This window comes from Psittacula echo (genome assembly GCF_963264785.1).
Source record: "Psittacula echo genome assembly, chromosome: 3".
Classification (NCBI taxonomy): domain Eukaryota; kingdom Metazoa; phylum Chordata; class Aves; order Psittaciformes; family Psittacidae; genus Psittacula; species Psittacula echo.
Genome location: NC_137736.1, coordinates 66,680,144 through 66,699,319, shown reverse-complemented (window position 1 = coordinate 66,699,319; position 19,176 = coordinate 66,680,144).

The window sequence follows — 19,176 nt, the reverse complement described above, 5'->3', positions numbered from 1 at the left end:
ACAGAATGGCTTGCCAATATTTGGCTGAAGGGTGTGCCTCTCCTCTTTCCGCAGCTCTGCCTGCGTAGTGTCAGGCTTGAAATAAATGCATTGAACAGTACATGCTCTTCTACTACTTTGTTATGAAAACACTGGTAATAGTGTTGTAACTGGGATGGGCCAAAGACACAAGAGCAGCAGGCTTTGCAGGAAGAAAGTCTACTTTTTGTTAATTATGAAATAATTACCAATAATCACCTTGCTCTGTAAATCATGCTTGTATTTCAAAACCAAGTGCTTTTTTTTCTGTGCAAAACACCCTCGACCTGTAAAAATAAAAATAAGAAAGAAAGCCTTTTTTTTTTTTTTAATTTTTTTTCTGAAAGGATTGCTGCCAGAAGAATGTTTTTGCCAATACTGCGATCTGTCCATGCTGTGTGGCAGGGGTACACCAACTGGATATGTTAGCTGAGCGAGCTTTATTATTTTAGTGAATTTCAATTACTCAAAATAAAACAGTGTTGCTCTTAAGAATAAAAGAAAAAAAGCTGCAGGAAGAATTTTAGAATAAAAGTCACCAATACCATGGTCTGATTTTAATTTAATCCAAGTTAAATCAAGATAAGCATGAATGGTAAATTAAGATAAGAACAAAGAGTGTTTATAAAATCAGCATAAGTTTTGGCTTGAAAATTGATATAAAAATACTGAATAGGATATTCAGTATTGCCAAGCTAGTAGATTCCCACAATTAGATATGGGATTAATCAGAGTCTGTTAATCTTCGTTTTCCATCTGACCAAATTTTATTTCATCAACCTCATTGATCATTTTTACCATTTACATTTTTTAGTTTGCACAAACCTCTCATGTATTGCTCCACTGCTGCTTTTAATACGTATATTTTCTGTAGGAAATTGTGAAAAAAAATAGATTAGACATTGCACTGCTTCTGTCTTCACAAGTCCTTCTTGATCTCCACATCCATTAGCTGACTGTTTGCAATATGGATTTGTTTCGGTCCGCTTCTTGCACCATCAAGGTCTTTAAATGAAGTTCTGCCCCTGTACATGAAAAGACTTCTTAGTTCATAGTTTCACATGCAGAGATTAACAGTAGAAGGTTATTAACAGCACAATGTTATTAAAAATGCAAGGTTATTAAAAGCATGTTTAATATTATTTGAATGATAGCAGAACCCCATGGAATTCCATTTCAGTGTAACTTTATTAGTGACAGAAATATTTGGCTAATTCCATGCTTTTCCCTAGAATGACCAATAGTAAATTACAGCAAATCAGTATGCATTTTAAGCTCCTTTTCAGCTAGCAGTCAACAACTTTGTGGTCTATTATAGACCCTGTAAGTGCTGAGAAATGAATGCACTTTGCCACTGGCAAAGCTAATATTACAGAAGTATTAATATTATTTCACAGAAATTTCTTTCTGGTTTACATATAATCATCACAGATACATTTGGAAGTTTTTGAGTTCAAGCCTAGCATTCAGTAGGCTAATTTCCTAAACTCTGATGAGAGCCAGATCCCATGATGTTTCACTTCAGTGTAATGAAGGGAGGAGGAGAACAGGGGAAGCACAGAGGCTCTCTAGCAGATAATTTGGTTTGTACAGTGCTAGAGGTGATCATTTCTGGGTCTAACTGGGGCTTATAATTAGCTTTGTTACTAGTTCTCAGCAGAAGATCTTTGCCCCCAGAGCTCAGCAGACAGCAGGGATAGCTCAGGAGTGGGTTTCCCCCTGCCTTGCCACAGGCATCCACAAGGGCACTAACCTGACCAGACCTGTAACTAGGAAACCTCTCAAGATCCCTCACAACACCTGTGCTGGAGGATGATTCCACCACCAAGCCACATGTCAGGTGTAAACACCTTAAACTGCCGTGACTGCTTATAAAGTAATCAGAAGTCTAAGCTCTTAATCAGCACCTACGCTGAAAACTCCATAGACTTAAAGGAGTCATCTAATACATTAAGAGCATACACCTACACATACCAAACAAAACTCTCCTTCTTCAAGCCAAGCCCAGATAATACTTTCCCTGTAAACCTTCAAAATCTCACAATCGGTCTCAATTCTTATTCGTTTGTGATTTTCTCACAGATTTCTTGAAAAACCAACCTAGATGTGCAAATATATACTTCTTAAAAAAAAAAAAAAAACAAACAAAAAACAACCACCCTTGTTCTATTTTTCCACTAGAAAAATACAAGAATGATTTGCTGTTGAAGGACAGGCTTGTTTTAATTTTGTAACCGAACTACGCTTGGCCTTAGGAGCCTTGTTTTAACAGCACTTTTTTGTTTATTTAAATTCTCCACTGCTGCCCAGCATCTGCAGCATGTTCTGCAGGATCCTTATATAGATGAGCCACTGGCAGCTATCAGTGCTTTTTAATCTTCGTATCATCCAGCCCTACTCAGACAAGGGCTGTAGCATAGCTCCAGACTTCATTTTCTCTGGTAGCAAAACCAATTTAATAGATTTCCATCCTTTCTCACCCCAGTTACTCATTCCCTCCCTTGTAACACAATTTATCACCTCCTTAGCTGTGCCCATGTTGCAGGACAAGGAGTGTTCAGTGCCATTCTCTGAAACAGATTAGTGAAATAATCTGGGTTGAAAAGACTTTTTTTTTTTTTTTGAAGGATTTTTCTTAGCTTAGGACATTTTGCTGATCATATTGAGGAAAATCTTATCAATGGTTCCACTGGCAGAGCTGAGGAGGTAAACACCAGTGAGGAAATGGAAGCAAGTGGCTAGAGAGGAAACACTGTCAGAGGGAAAATTGTTCATAAGCCTCCATTCTTAGATACTGTTTTAGTTCCTCCTCTGGAGAACCAGAACTCCTGTTTTGTGTGATATGGAAGTCCTGAGGTGACAAGAAATCTTGACAATAAGTTTAGTCATAACTATGAAATCCACAGATATCATAGAATACTTTGGAATTTTTATTCAGAGAACAAAATTGTTATTTGGTTCCTAATTTTATAGGCAGTTCAGCTTTCTGCCTGGCTTCTGAATTTGTAGCCCTGTAACAGCTGACTTCGCTCTTTCCATTTGAAAAATAGTTTTTCTGATTCAGAAGAGGGTTTTGCTCCTCCATCATGCACAACTTTTCATTGCCTGGCTCTTTAGCCTAAAAGCGTGAGATAACTGACACAGAACAGACAAAAGCTTGAATACATAACATGTGACCTTTGTGAAACACACAGTCTTTCTGTACACAGTGCATAGAAATAGCCAAAAGGAAATTGTTAAATCTGTGTCTGGGTTCCCAGCAATGAAAACCATGGAGATATCTTGTCTTTAGGCAGGGGCAACAGGTATGGAGGTATCTACCCAGTTGGAGTGGTAATATTTTTAGATGCATGTTGAAGTATAAATAGCTTTGGCAGTGGTTACTTTGCAGAGGAATATCTGGGTAGCTCAGCTGGTGCACTAAGTGTTCACAGCCTCTGAGGAAGAGTAGAAGTTTAGCAGAGCCATTGTAGAAAATGGTGAAAAATAGAGACTATTTCAGCCAACACATCACATGAGCAGAAATGAAGAGGAAGGTGATGACCAGACTGGGATGTCAGAGGGGGGGTTGTCAGGATCAGGCCCAGTGAGGGGAATCAGGGCCAGACATGGAGTCCTGGGCTGTGGGCAGGATGAGGGGACTCCCAGGGCTGGCCAGGGGAGGGAGGTCCTCTGTGCTCCTGGAGTCATGACAGGCCAAGAGTCAGGTCAAGGAGTGGTGGGGTGAGGGAGGATAACATTGTACAATAGATCTGCTAGAATTCATTTGCCATGGGTTAGGTGAGAAACTACAGTGAAAAAACCCTAACAGATTTGCAGTTCAGCATTTTGCTGAACGCACTTTGTTATCATACTGAGATAGAAATAAAACACACTCTGCACCTCTAAGCCACTGAAAAGATATCATAGAATTACTGCAACCAACAAACATACCACAATAGAAAAAGAAATGTGAAGTAAATTTTAAGGCTTCATCCTGCCTTGTATAGAGGGGAGTCTGCTCTGTTGTTAATATGTCACAGAAAAGCTTTTAGAGACAAAAGTTCTTGCAAATATGTTTTCATTCAAGCCTGCCTGATCCTATCTCTTTTCTGCTCCCACTACATTCCTGAGTAAAAAATCAGGTTTTGATATGTTTCCCTCTATTTGCTTGCTTTTCCCTCTTATCCCAAGTGTCTCTGTGGGCTATTAGCACTCAAAAGGATGATAAATATTTTGCCCCCTTCTTCTTGATTGTATGAATAGGTCTTTTAAAAGAATAGTTTCTTATTTTTACTGGAAGATTTTCTGAAGGACTGAAAAGCTCTGTGCATCTTTCACAGCACAGGGACAGGCAGTGGGTTTCAGAAGGGCAGCATCTGGTTGTTCAAGCAGTCATGCCTGCCCTGATCCCCCCACTGCCCATTCCGCACTCATGCTGCCCATGTCTCTGTTGCTGTGTAGCAAAGAAGACTGAGGAACTGGAAACACTTGCTCATTGTTACATCAGCTTGTTCCTAGCAGATGTGTCCAACTAGAAACCTCTAAACAGGAGGACTTGGTCCACAGAAGCACTGAGACGTGGGAAGGATCTGTTGTGCCCTTTATACAGCTGCCTGCTTTATTGTGCTTGCTCCGGAGTTCCCTTCGTTCAAACTCTTTAAGAAAAGAAAACAGTCTTGCTTTTTTCAATCACAAACCTCACTGCACTTTGTTTAGAGGTGGCTTTGAGAAGAAGCACTTGTTCTAAGCTACGCGGTTTAATGTTTTATTTTGAATTTGAGGTAAGAATGGGTTCTCTGCAATTCTCTAACTGCTACTTTCGGAGTGTTTATATGGATCACATCAAATAACTAAAATATGCTTTTTCCCCAGTGATAGCTTCTAGTTACTGGTAAACTATAAAACTGAATGAGGAATTAAATGGCCAGTAGAATGATAGAGTTTGACATAAACATTCAAAATGAAAAATAAACTCACCCAGGAGTGGAAGGCTGGAAAACAACAACATATGCAACGCATTTTACAATTCAAGACAGTCTTGAACATTTCAGCGATTGCTTCAGCTTGGCAGAACTAAAGACAGAGAAAGGCAAATTACCAGAACTCCACAGCTTTCAGGTTTGTATGAAGACATGGTGATTTATTTTGTTGACTTTCTCTACTGACCTTTATGTTCTGATTTGTTGATGTGTAGTTATGATAATGGTTCCATAGGTCCAAAAAGTCTTTCTGTTCCAGGTATCACTCTCAAGCTGTCATTTCACAATATGCTGTCCCTAACCATTCATTCCTGCCTTCCCACATTGTACCACCTCCACAGTTGTGTCAACACAACTGTTTGTGGAACTGCAATCTAAACTGGATCACTGAACTGATTTGGATTAAAAATAGCATTTGTTTTGGAGGGGACAGGGCATGGGAATGAGCAACTGGGGGCAGAAAAGGACCGACTGAGATGGGGTGAGGAGAAAGGGTGGGAACTCAGTAAACTAGTTTTACCACTGAAGTTGAGCTATTGTGAAACTGAATTCATACTCACATTTTAGCTACCACAGCCATGCTTTTCACCTAGTATTAATCAAATTACTCACATTGAGCTCTCATTCCCATAACATTTAATACAAATGGAGGGACAAATTTCATGAAGAGTTTATGAACTGTCAGTCGTAACTACATCCATTACATATATTGCTCATGCAATACCAAATGAGTCAGCAGCAAACAACACTATTGCAAATGTCTAACCCAGACCTCAGGATGGTCAGTGAAAGTACACCTGGCTAAATAAGCAAGAGCCAGGGAGCAAGCTCTAGCCCTGGTCTTATCACCACAGATGATTTGTTATCTATCTCACTCACTGGCTCTGCACTGGCCTGTCACATCTTGCTCATTCAAGACAATTCTTATATAAGAAGGACTAACCTGAAGCAGTGTGGGTACAGGTCAGTTGAAACACGTGGACTTCAAGCCAGTTACTCATTCCGATCCCACTTTTGTTGTGCAATATCAAGTGACCTAACTGCCTTTCCTTTGCTTTCAGAGGGCTTTAGGTCAGGATCCAAAAACTGGAATGCCAAAACAAGTTATTCATACTTGAATTTCATACAAAGAGATGTAAGCAACACAAATGCACTTATACCCCCTCTGTATGTTTTACTCAAAATAGATCTGGAACTAAAGGAATTCAGGTACTGAATTAGAAACTGACTCAATGAAAAGATGATTCCTTCTTGTGAAAAGTCACCGTGATTACCCAGTGATCTGGAATAATAATTTAATGACATCAGTATGTCAAGTAAACTATTCCACAACCAAACACTGGAGTGACCCACATGTAATTCCGTTATTTATAGCACAAGTATCAACAGTACGTAAAATTGTAATTAAATATACTAATCAAATAGCTGCTAAAATCATTGCTAATGTCATCAGCATGCACAATGCTTTTGTCATATATTAAAATAAAATTTCATGTATTTATGTCAGCTTTCTCCTAATGAACAATCATTTCCCAGATGCCCTATCAATCCACATAAATAAAAAGCATAAGTAATTTGCTAACTTGTCATAGCGAGGATATAGTTAGACTTCTGTTAGCGAAACACTCTTGGGATTATGACTAGAAGCAAAGTGACTTTCTTTAATTGAAAAATACATGATCTTATGTCCTCTTGTGGAGAAAATCAGCACCAACAAATCAGCATTTCCTAATTTTCTACTAATTATTCTTCTACAAGCTGTAGACCCACACATAGTTGTAAATTGCAATCTATCCCATTCTGTACTAGGATACAACTAAGTACAATATCCAAGTTAACATATCAAAGTCATATTTGATGGGGAAAAAGAAGTCAAGATTTATGATTTCTCTGAATGTCGTCATGGCTATGAACACTGTTGATAGAGTAGTGGGTAGTGTTTGTGGGCAGGATCATTCAAATACTCTTATTTAGTTATACCTAAGGAAAAGTTATTTCTCAACAAGATTATGATTTTTCACTCTCATTTAATGCCCCGCATGTTATCTATCTTTTGCTAAAAGCGTTATGTAATTCTTCATGTACTGTGCCTCCTGTAGGGAACATTTGACAGTGAATGACCCTCCAGATATATTTAATCAGTCTTGAATTTAGCAGGGAAGCTGCAGGCGGAATAGGTTCCCTTCTAGCATAGGATGCCGTGATGTGTAAGATTTTGCCTCCTGCATCAGAGGCAGAGCAATGCGAGTATGCAACTCTCCCTTCTGACCACGAATGTCTTTATCCTGTTAAGAAAAAACATTACTTTTTTCATATTATTCCAATTTCACCCACAGGCACTGGAAGGGTAAATAAATGTACTCCCCCCCTCCCCCCCAAGAATTTACGGATCCAGTGAACAATGGCTCTGTAAGTGCTTTGTATGAGGAGAGATAGATTTCAAATAATATTATTTAACTGACTCTTTGAAATGGAAGCAACAGAGCAGAATGATTTTCCAAATTCTGGAATAGGAAGACCTACCGTGTCTAGAGTGACAAGTGATTTCTGGGCCATGATTTCACACTACAAAGAGTTTATCTGCAAGACTTTCAGTTCTATGTTTAACCACACAGCATGGTACCACAAAGAAATTTTCAGCAGATCTGAGCAGGTTTACTCTCAGCCACGTGCCACAGAGCAGGGTGGCAGGAGGAAAAAGGGAAAAGAGTATCTAAATCCAGTGTTTTCACGGAGCACTTTCTGCCATGAAACCACATCTGGAATGTATTAATTTTCACATACTCACATTAGGCAAATCAAAAGACTAGAAAACACAAGCTCTTCTAAAACATTAGTACCTAATAACGACAGTTCTGACTAAGCTGCCAAAGACTGACACACCAAAATTCATAAGCCATTCAAAAAAAAGAAAATGTATGTTTAGCTCTAGGAGTTGTTTATCTAATTCTTAAAGGTAAGTTGTGCCAACCAAGGAGTACAAAGATTGTCCTTTATGGATTTTGGTCTGTCTCAGGCAAGAAATTTTGTTTTAATTAACTTTTCTGATGTATAGATATCAGTTTCTTCTTGTAGGCATTGAAAAACTCTGTAGGAAAGTGGTGGGTTCCACAAATAAAACAAAGGAATTAAAACCTGCTAAACATTACTGTCAAGCCTGACCAGATAGCTTTTAAAGCTATAGCTAAGGTCATTGCAAGCAGCAGCTAAAGTTACTGTGAAATAAATTAATTGTTTTGTGGAGGTAGCTGGCAGAAATTATATTCCCTTATACATGGAAAAACAGTGAGAACTATTTCTAAAATACCTAGAAGCTGTGGGTTTAAGCCAGCTTTCCAGCAACTTTAAAATAATAAGATCTATAGAAAGTATACGACGTCCTGTGTTTCTAAATTTATAACTAATAAAAAAAAAATCAACAAGACTGTACAAATGTGTATATTTTGCTTAAAAATTTAGCCACAAAGTAATACTACTTGCTTAGATTTGTATTAAAACTATAAAAAGTTTACAAACTCCAGTGTACTGAATGGGGACCACCATAACCCCTCTTCAGGTATCAGTGAAAAGCTCACCACAGTTTTATTAACAGTTAAGAACAGTATGTCAGTTTCCCCAGTATAAATCGTGAAGCTGAGTAAGCAACTATGTAAGACAGTTCTCAGTAAGTATAGAATGACATAAAATGGGTCATTTTAGTCTCAAAAACCTAGGACCATTTTATGAAATGATATGCTGTTTGCTCCCAGCAGCTTAGGTAAGTATTAAGGGTTGTCTGTATCTCAAAAATTAGGGTGTGTTTTGCTAAAAGTTATGTTGATAAAATTTTGAGGTTGATTACTTGCATATTACTAAAATTAATTAAATTTCCACATACTAGTAAGGATCCAGGAGAACAAGGAAAACAAGATGCTCAAGCACAAGATACCTGGCTGTTGTAAATCAGGACAGTTCCTAGGGTTTGAAGAATGTATATTAATCTGTATCTGCTAAAGACTTTGTGCTGTAAATACACAGTACACAGATGTAGACAACAGTTTAGTGAATTGATTTTTCCCCTGAGAGTCTACATACAGATTCTTGCTCTTCCCATCCACTCTTACTCAAAATAACCTGCACATTCAGAACCTACCCAATGTGATCAAGAGTGGGGAAAACAAACATATAAATTATCTAGAATCAGAGGGCTGGAATTCTGGGAAGAGAGTTTTTGTTATCATATTTTGTTGCACTTGAGGGCTTACCTATTGAGAATATTTTTCCAGTCTTCAAGGAGGAACTCGGCAGTTTCTTTCTGAAATGCAGTTCATTGGCTAGGGTCCCCTGGCAGTAAGAACACCATTACTGCAGAGCAGTTAGAAGCCCTAGGAAACCAAACCACTATGTTCACTTCCCCATGGACAATGAATTGTCTTCTGAAAGGTACCCGGCCAACAAAACTATAAGTGCAGATAAAGAGTGGGCTTATAGAAAAAAAAGTAGGTTTTCACTGCTTTGAAAAAAAATATTTGAAAGGAAATGGTGCCCATGTATGTTGCCAAAGACTAATTCCTCACCAGTGAATCCTGTAGGAGTATAGTGGCTGGTAGAAACAAGACCAGCTTCATGTCTGAAATAGCTTGTGATGCAGAGTAATGAAAAGGATAGGCTGAACTGTTAAGAAATTAATGTATTTAAAAGGATGTATGTTCCATATATGAGGTCACTTCAGGAGGGCTGCAGGAGTAGGTTAACAGTCAGCAGCTTCAGTGGAGAAGGACAGAGAAAGCTAAATTGACTTGAAATATGAGGGTAAGTTCTTCTATTTCGTGCTCTCAAACTGGCATCTGGGGAAATAAAAAAATTAGCAAGGAAAGTCTGAGAACAGTGCCCCAAAAATTTTAGGGTCAGATATCTCTGTTCTTAACATTAAAATTTGATTTGCAGACCGCCATGACTTTTTATTCATGAAGGTTTATGGTAAGCAGTTTAAATGGTTTCAATGACCAGATGCGGACAATTTCCTGCAGCCTTTCATTACACAGTCTAGGAGTGGCATAATTTTAATCTACCGCTGATTACCATCTAAAACTGTTTTGTTTTACAAAGAGCTTATTTGACTACTTTCAACTGTCCTGAAATAAAATTGAAGCGATGTCGTAAGGTCAAAGACTTGAATAACAGTTTGCATGATGGGGACTGTCTCTACAAGGAAGCTTAGAAATGTCTAATCCCCCTCCTCCTGACTGCCAACAAGTTTGTAGCTGACATACTAGGAATTTTATTTGCTGTCTTTGGAGCTGAGCAGCTATTGTAATGCTACTGCTTATATTCTTAATAATTTTAAATAGCAGGTCACTCAATTATTCTTTAGGAAGTGTCTTAGCTATCTGCCACATAAGTCCATCAGAGAAAGCTCTATCTTTCTTCTTGTGTCTTTGCTAAAAACTGACAGAAATTATTGAGATAAAGTGAATTCTGATGAGCATTTCTATTTTGTGACATCAATATTTCACTTCACATTGGGTAGAAAAAACTAATTATATATCAATATATATATTATATATAATTATATTATTATAATTATATAATATTATATATTATATATTAGCAATTCTGTAGTAGATTTTAGAAGGGAAAAATACATGGACTTGAGAAATGGCAAAATAAAAATCACTAGAATTCAATTAAAGTGTACCAACATCACGTCAAGTGGAGGAGCTGATAGGGGACACTTTACATTCTGCATCTAGTTGTCAGCGTCTTGAAGGTTACCCCTTGTCACATGAGAGGCATCAGTTTCCACTGAGCATGGAGGCTTCTGTTACAGCAAGCTTAAGTCCGGAATGGTTGTCCTCCCCTGTTCGTAACAGTGTTTAAAGCATTTGTGCCTATCTCATGAGCTCTTTCTGGCCTAAGGACTCTTGCTATTTTACAGTCCAGGGTACAGTGTGTGCTGTGCTCTGGCATATCTACTATCTGTACTTCGCATACAGCTGAGATGTGGATCATTCCATAGTAAGTCAAATACTTACTACATTACAGATTGTCCCTTGACTATAGATTTCTTTCTACTCATGTTAGAATAGCTAAATGTTTTTGTATACTACTTTTATTAAACCTAAACCTTGCAGGTATATTGTCTTAGTTGCCTTATACATTTTGTATTAAACTCTGACATGATAATAATAAAGAAGAAATTATTTAACTTTTTTGCAAATTGACACCCCCGTGACCCAGCAACTTCCAGATATTCAAGAGACTTCTGAACGCATAATGATATTGAAAGATTTCTGGCATAAAATAGGAGAGTTTGAACTCTGAAACAAAATCACCTTACAAAGTCATAAATTATTGAGTATTGCCATTCAAATCACACAGCCTGTTTCTTAAGTCCCAACAAACAGGTCCGTTTATCTTCTGAACTCTAAGATCTTTCCACTATTTAGTTGTAATAATATATTCTACATAATTATGGGACAATTATAGGAGCACGATAAATTCTGCAATTTGCAAAAAACCCCCTATCTTATTTTCATGTTACGAATAGAAAGAAGTCAATGGACTGTTTTTCAATGGTGTTTATCACCTAGCAGCACCCAGTCCCGCTGGACATAGTGGAATGATCTGTCATTGCCCTGAAAATATGACTTTAGAAGCATGACCTAGTACTAATTTTAGAAGATCTGGAAAAAGCAAACACATTACTATGCGCTAGGAACCAGGTGTGTAATGTTGATTTTGCATGATTTATTATGCGCTTATTTATAAGGCATATATTATAATATCATTATTGATATACTTCGGAAAATTCATGGACTATATCACACATATAGACATGCTTGTAAGGCTAATAAGGATTGAGGAGCACGAAAATGCAGTCTGTGCTTCCATATTAGTGACTTAACGTACCAAAGGATGTTGGTTTTGACATGGATTTGCCTTCCTTTTATACTTAGAGATGTGATGTATAACCAAGCACATCACTGGTTTTCAGAGCAGTTTCCCTCCAGAGGGAATCAAGGTTTAAGGAACACAGAGGGCCACCACCAGAGCACCTCAGTTGCAGCATGGGCTCAAGGTCTCCCAGCAGTCACCTATCATGCATGCACTGTCTGTACCATGGACCAACCATTGGCATGAAACTTACCATTCTTCTGGGTACTATTGAAAGGCATTTAAAGAACAACGCAATCATCAGGCATGATCAATATGGGTTCACAAAGGGAAAGTCCTGTTTAACTGATTTTGTATCCTTCTATGATAAGGTCACCTGCCTACTGGATGAAGGGAAGGCTATGGATGTATTTTTTCTGGATTTTAGTAAGGCCTTTGATACTATCCCTCAGCATCTTTCTGGACAAGTTGTCTAACTGTAGGACGAGTAGGTTCAAGGTGTGCTGGATGAAGAACTGGCTGAACATTTTTCTTACATTTTTTGCTATTGTAGGCAAGAATTTTACACTTTAATTAAAGATCTACAGTTCACATTTAAACAGGCAGGTGCTTTGAAAGCCGGCTGGTGAAATAAATGAACAGAAGTTTAGTTTATTTATTTATTTCCTTTAGACAACACAAAAGAATGCAAAGAGAAGTTTCTACAACACGTTTTGCAAGAGGGTGTACCATTTCTACTGTGCATTGGCTCACAGATTCCACTCTTTACATTTTTGTTGGTAAATTAATCAAAGCTCAATGAGCTGTGATAGTTTCCGGTGCAAACAAATCAAATCCATTTATGTATGAGATGTATCCATGGCTTTCATGCACTCCTTTATCAGTAGGAGTTAACAAGGAGAGACGTGTTTTCCCTCTGCAGGGCCAACATTCCACTCATGCCATCAGAGAGTAATGCTACTGAGGTTACGGACATCCCTTCTGATGTTTCAAAGCTTCAATTCAAGGTACGGTTGGCAGGCAGCAGAAGCTCAGGCAGTATAAACGGCATGGAACACTGATACAGAGCTTAAATTAATAAAGGGTTTCTTCCATTATATATTAACCCCTCCTTTTCACAGTGAATTCATAGAGCTCTTTGTTTCTGCAGTGAAAAGCCTTCAGAAGCAATACTGAGCAGACACTAAGTTTGTTTACTGTCTGCATCTTCAGGTTTAAAATGAGTGACATCACAGCATAAGAATCAGGAATAGTTGTGAGGTACAGGTATGGATTTATGTTGGAGCAATGAAAAGATCATTTTTGAAGTAAGTTTCATCTCTAACTCAACCACAAAGTGATAAACATTAAATTTGTCAAAAGCCACTGATGCAAGCCAAAAATGGTATTGCTTGGAGAAAATAGACACTTGGATTACTAACAACAGAAACCATATTCAAGGAAGCCTGCATTTAAGGACTACACCTATGTACAGCATTATTCCACAGAGCTAAGTCATTTGGCAATGTTTAGTCCCTTTTCCTTTCCATGTCTGCACAGACTTGGAATCAAATATTTTCCCTGCAGTGAGCTTTGCCTACATGTTTTGTGTATTGTTTTAATTTTAAGTACTTGGCTGGTAGTAAGTTCACAGCAGTAGTAGCACTATAAACAGATTGAGAAGGCCACCTTCCCTCTCAGAAACAAAACATTTAAAAACAAAGAAGCAATAAACATGAGCTGAAATAAATTCTGCAGACCCTGAAGATACTATGTATGAAATTACAAGTTAGCTGGGGATTAAGCAACCCATTCCCTTTAAATTCAAAGAGCAGGTATCTTTAACATGTCAAAACACTAAGTAAGTATACTTTCTAAAGCTGCTGTCCTCATTCTGGTATGTTGACAGCAAAATTAGGGAAGAAAACAAAAATAAAAGGCTTCTGTATTGTCATCTTAGAAGAATGCCAAGAAGAACAGGAATAACTTGAAGGAAATTAATTCCTGAAATCTGCAGAAGCTGTCTCAAAACATCATAACTTAGATTTTAGAGAGAAAGGGAAAGGTACTTTGAGTAGAGAGAGATGCTTTTAACCAGGGAAACAAGGCAGTAGTCATGTTGCCTGCAATGCAAAATGTCTTATTAATTAAAGGTTTCTTCACTGTTTTCTGTGGGAAGTGGAAACAGAGAGCCAAATTCCTATCCCAGCTAATGTCTGATTTTACAAGCAGCAAAATATTAATCAAAACTTTAGCTTCCATACAATGCTTAATGCCCTTAGGCATTTAAAGTGGTGCCAGAGAAGGACAGTATTGCTCTCCTCACTTTTTGGACAAGTTTTGGCCTATTCCTGCAGTCCTTGTCTCAGGTAAAACTCCTGGTAATGGCGAAATGTAAACCATGCTCATTCTGAGACCCAAGCAAAGCTAGGTCTAAGCACCTCTGCTCTTTGGGGAATCAGGCCCTCTTTTGCTAGCAGGACAACACGTGTGGGAGGTAAAACATTTGCCTGGGAAAACAAACATTTTCTTCCTGCCATGTACATGACGTACCAGCAGCCAGTTATCACCTTAAATATAAGTAATAAAATGTGAACTGCTCAGAAACAAAACAAGATTAATGCTGTATTTTGAGGGTGGGGGTAAGAACTAGAAAAGGACTCCAGTGGGCTTTTAAGCCTTAACTTCTAGCAAATAATTGGCAGCAAAGGTCTAACAATTTTTATGAGGGAATAAAAATACTCATTGTGTGTGTATGTGTGTTGGCTTTGAATACCATGGTCACCCTCCAGCTACGGAGCCATTTACGTCTGCCAGCCAGCAGCCAGACACCAGCAGGGAGTTGGCAGAGCCCTCATGGGCTCATTGTGAGTGAGTCCAGCCAGGGAGCAGAGCCAAGACTCCTGCTTGGGCTCTCCCCAGCAGCCAGAAGCAGTAGCTCCCTTTGGCAAGCTAAAAATGACCTCTCTACCTACTGGCCAAGCCCAGAAAGGTGCTGAGCTTGGGTTACTTCAGATGGACACTGCTCCCTGCACAGCCCACCCTGTGGCTCCTATGACTGTTGGCATATAGTCTGCTAGGGGCTCTTTGACAAAGGCTGATAGATTTCACTCGAAACTCTTCACTGCCTCAAAGTTTCAGCCTATGATTTAGAAGCTTTCGGTGTATAACTGCAGTCCTGGTAAGTAAAGCAAAATTAAATTATCAGAAAAGTGTCTCCTCCTGCTATTGTTCCAGCAGGGGGGAAAAAAAAAAAAATGAAAGAAAGAAACCCAAGAAAAAAAAAGAGAAACTGGTGAACTTTTTAAAATCGTATTTATTGACAAGAACAGCTCTTGTCCAAGGGCAAAGTCAAAACCCCTGTCTTGCGAAGCTGTAAGCAGAGGTAGCGAGATGGTGATGCCTGAAGGAAAAGACGCTCGGCTCAGTTCAGCCTACCTGGTGCAATGATTCCACAGGCCAGTTTGCTTTGATTTACCTTTTTCCAGTGAGGGAAAGAGAGTTGCTGGATACAAGCTTTGCTATACTCACCAATATGTGGGTTGTAGAGGCAAGCACATAGTGTAGTACCGCAATTGTCACAGGGTCAGGGGAGAGTAGAGGAAAACAGATGGAGAAGAGGCCTTCCATGGAGTATGGGAGACGAAGCTGGAAAAGACAAGCTTATTCTCTGCCCTTAGGCCACCCAAGGCAGCTATATAATGTGTGTGAGGTAGTACTGGTGAGGAAACTTCCACAGCAAGCAAAAGCCCATTGACCAGAGCAAAGTCCAGCAACATAGCCCAGACATCACGCTATTAGGAAAGTGTGAATGAACATAGCTCTTTCTTTCCCAGGGCATTTTAAAAAAACCTTGCTTTTATTCACCTGTAACTCATCTTTAGATGTTACCCATGGTCACAGAATGTGATTCATTAACATACTTATGCACTGAAGGAATCATAAACATAGATATACTTTATGCCTAGAAGCATAAAACACCCAGGGTCCAGCTCAGTAAACATGAATGCATTTTGTCAACAGATGTACAGCGTACCATTACATTCACAGTGACGGACATATTGCCTTCAGTCACTCAATACATTGGTCCTACGCAAACATGATAATTCAAAAGGTCATGGCACATGCCGTTTTGTAATTCAGATGTGATATTTTACACAGCTCAGTGGGGTTATATTTACATTTTGCACGTGGAAGATGAAATGGTGGCAGCACGTCCATAATTAGTACTCTTTTGTTTTATTCAAATTTGGTTTTGCTATCATTTTCTTCAGTCTCCAGGAAAATTTCTCTCAAGCTCAACTATGCTGCCAGATGATATTTATACTGTCCTGTTCATTTTATCCAGGTATGTCCTTTGGAAGCAGGAAATGAAAAACCATTTTTAAATGAGCTCAGAAATGAGGCGGAGAGGGGTGGGCCACAGCTGAGATTTTCAAGACCTTGAGAGGATTTTTGTATTTAGAAAACAAAAAAAGAAAATACAGTTAAATTTCAAGGCTGCGAGTATAAAAATGTGAAGTTTTAATGAGTTCTTATTTACTTTTGCTAATTACAGCAGGAAAGAATAATAAGTCAGGAAAAAAATAATGAGATTGGCTTAAACATCAAATTTTGCATATGATAAATTTGCAGTTCTTTGCATTTATGTCTGTTTTTAAGCCTTGGGCATCTTTATAACAATAATGGCTAGAAAACTTCTATTAAAAAAATGGAGACTCTTCTGTATTTAAGGGAAATGGTTTAAAGAAAAGTATGATGTTACAAAGCTCTGTGAACTGAAGTATTATCTAAAGTTTTGGAATTGAGGAGTAAGTTCAGCACTAGAAAATGCTTTGGGATAAGAGATAATTTGGACCTTTTACCACCAAAAATGCTGATGTTGGGATTTAAAGTCCAAAAAGTATCATTTTGGAGGTTTTGGGTTTTGTCTATAAAATAATTTTGACGGGGATAAACTGCAGAAAATGTTTGAGCTCAAACATTATGATTAATAAAAAGCATTGTGTGTGTTTTATTTTTCTGACTAACCTTAGCCAGTAATTTAGTCTGGAGCATTTCAGAGCCCAGCACATGCTTTGTAAGTGTGGTGAGTGAAAAATCTCCTGGGAACAGAGAAGTTCATCCTTCTCCCATGGCGTCTCTGTCGTTGAATGGCAACAGGGAGGGAAATGGAGAGTGCCAAAGCTTTGTACTCTGAGGCATTTCTGGGGACAGAAGACTGTGCCAGAAGCAAACTCTTCTCAAGTTCCACAGGTTTCTGCAGCTTTACCTCTGAGAGGAAACCCTCCACAGTATAGGAAAAATAAGTTTAAAATAGGAAATAAAACTCCTTGAGCTATCTGAATCCCTCATTTGGTGAGTAGATGGGAAAGTAATTTGGAAGTAGGTAGTGAATGACATTAGCAAATGGATAGATGGGAAGGAATGAGTGTTGAGGCAATGAATAAATAAGGAAGGAATGAGTGGTAGGTGTGATTTGAAAGGGCATAGCTCAAAGATGCTATCTTACAGCCTTGACAGGACACCCCAGGAGAAGATAAAAAGAAGTGGGAGAAAAACCTGAGTCACCTGCAAGCTCAGCTGATGTCAAAGCTTTCACTGCCCTTTTTATTTCCTTCTCCCCCCCCCCTCCCAACCATTTGCACATTTTATGCAAGGGTTGTAACAATTAGGCCTCTAAAATATACTGTCAGCCCTAATTCCAGCCTAAGTAGGACTTATTTAGTTGCTGATCTTGGAACTCATGATCTCTTTGAGTGGAACTTCTAGATAGACACATGAACACCTCCAGCTCTGGTAGAATAACCTTACAACACAACTCCTAAAAAGTCTCAGGCTCGCATTACTGGCCAATTCAGCTGTGAGAGCTGAGGCAGCTTGCACCCACAACTATCCCATCCCTCTTCCAGCAGTGCCTGAGCAGAGCATATATCTCAATTATCTGTTTACAGTGTGTCCTATAGTCATAAACAGAAACTGGTAGTGGTTTTATGTTAATCATACATTAATATAACATGCTGGAGATTGCAGCAGTGGAGGATTGGATGTCAATTCCATTTAAACCTCTTTTGTATTGTGGCTGAAGCCTTGAGCAGGATGGGCAGCTGGGACAATGGACACTTCCCAGCTACATCTTTTTCTAAACATGAGTCAAAGCCCAAGTTTATACAGTCTTCAGATGGAGTCAATAATATTAAGATCTTAATAAGTTTCAGGCTGGTTTGTGACTGAGAGGCTGTTGCACATTATCAGCAATGGCAACAACCACTTACGAATGTTTTGAAGTCAATTTTAAAAACATCCTGTGAACCACAACACCTTGGGACTGGTAGTGTGAAGAATCCACATTTGTTCTGCACCAGATTGCTATGTGAAAACAGACTTTTATTTCTATCATCATTTACCTGTAGCACCATTTACTTGGGACTGTAAAGGAGTGCATCAATATTTGAAAACAGGGTGGTGTACTGCAACTGCTGATTCTTTCACTGATTTCCAAAGTAGTGAAAAATAAGCTTGTTATCTTAGACCTGTGTTTCTTCTATACTGTTGACAACCTGAGGTAGTCTCCTTTATAGCTTAAGGTTACACAAAAATATTTGAAGTACCTAAATGATACAGAAATTCCACTGTCAAAGATAACACCTTCCCATTTTGCACCTATGTCTAATTTAATGAGGTTAAAGATTTCAAGCCTTCAAGATACTTCATAAAATGAGATTGCTGGAGACACTTAGTTAAAGCAGTTATGGACAAGACTACCTGTTCCTTAATGCCTAGGACAAGTTCTGTAGTTTGGCTTACCTTCTCATGTTGCTGCTTGTAAGATTTCCATAAGTAAAGGAGAACTTGCTGAATAACTATTGGGCAACAGAGAATATCACTGCTCACAGAGTTCTGTTTCAAACAGTTAAGCAAGGGAGAAATCACAAAATTTTTATTTCAATTGCATCTTCTGGTAGCAGAAAAGGGAACTACATTATCTCAAATATACAGAGAAGGAGAGAGAGTGAAAGCTTTTGTTAGAAAAAAGGGAGAAGAAACTAGGATACCTACTCAGCTTCTCTTTGAAAAAAAAGGGTTAACTGTATATTGGGCTGAACACCAGATTAAGCAGCCAGCTATGACATGCATGAGTATTGTATCCTGCAACATAAAAGAGGAAAAGTGATTTTTAAATGGTGACAATAAGTGAGTGAATGAAAAAGATTTGCTATTCAAAGGAAAGATAAAATGGCTAACATGAGAAGCTGCCTAATTCTGAAAATAAAGATTAAAATAGAATCTGGGAAAAAAACCCCACAACACCACAGTAAACAAAATTGCGAGTGTTACTTGC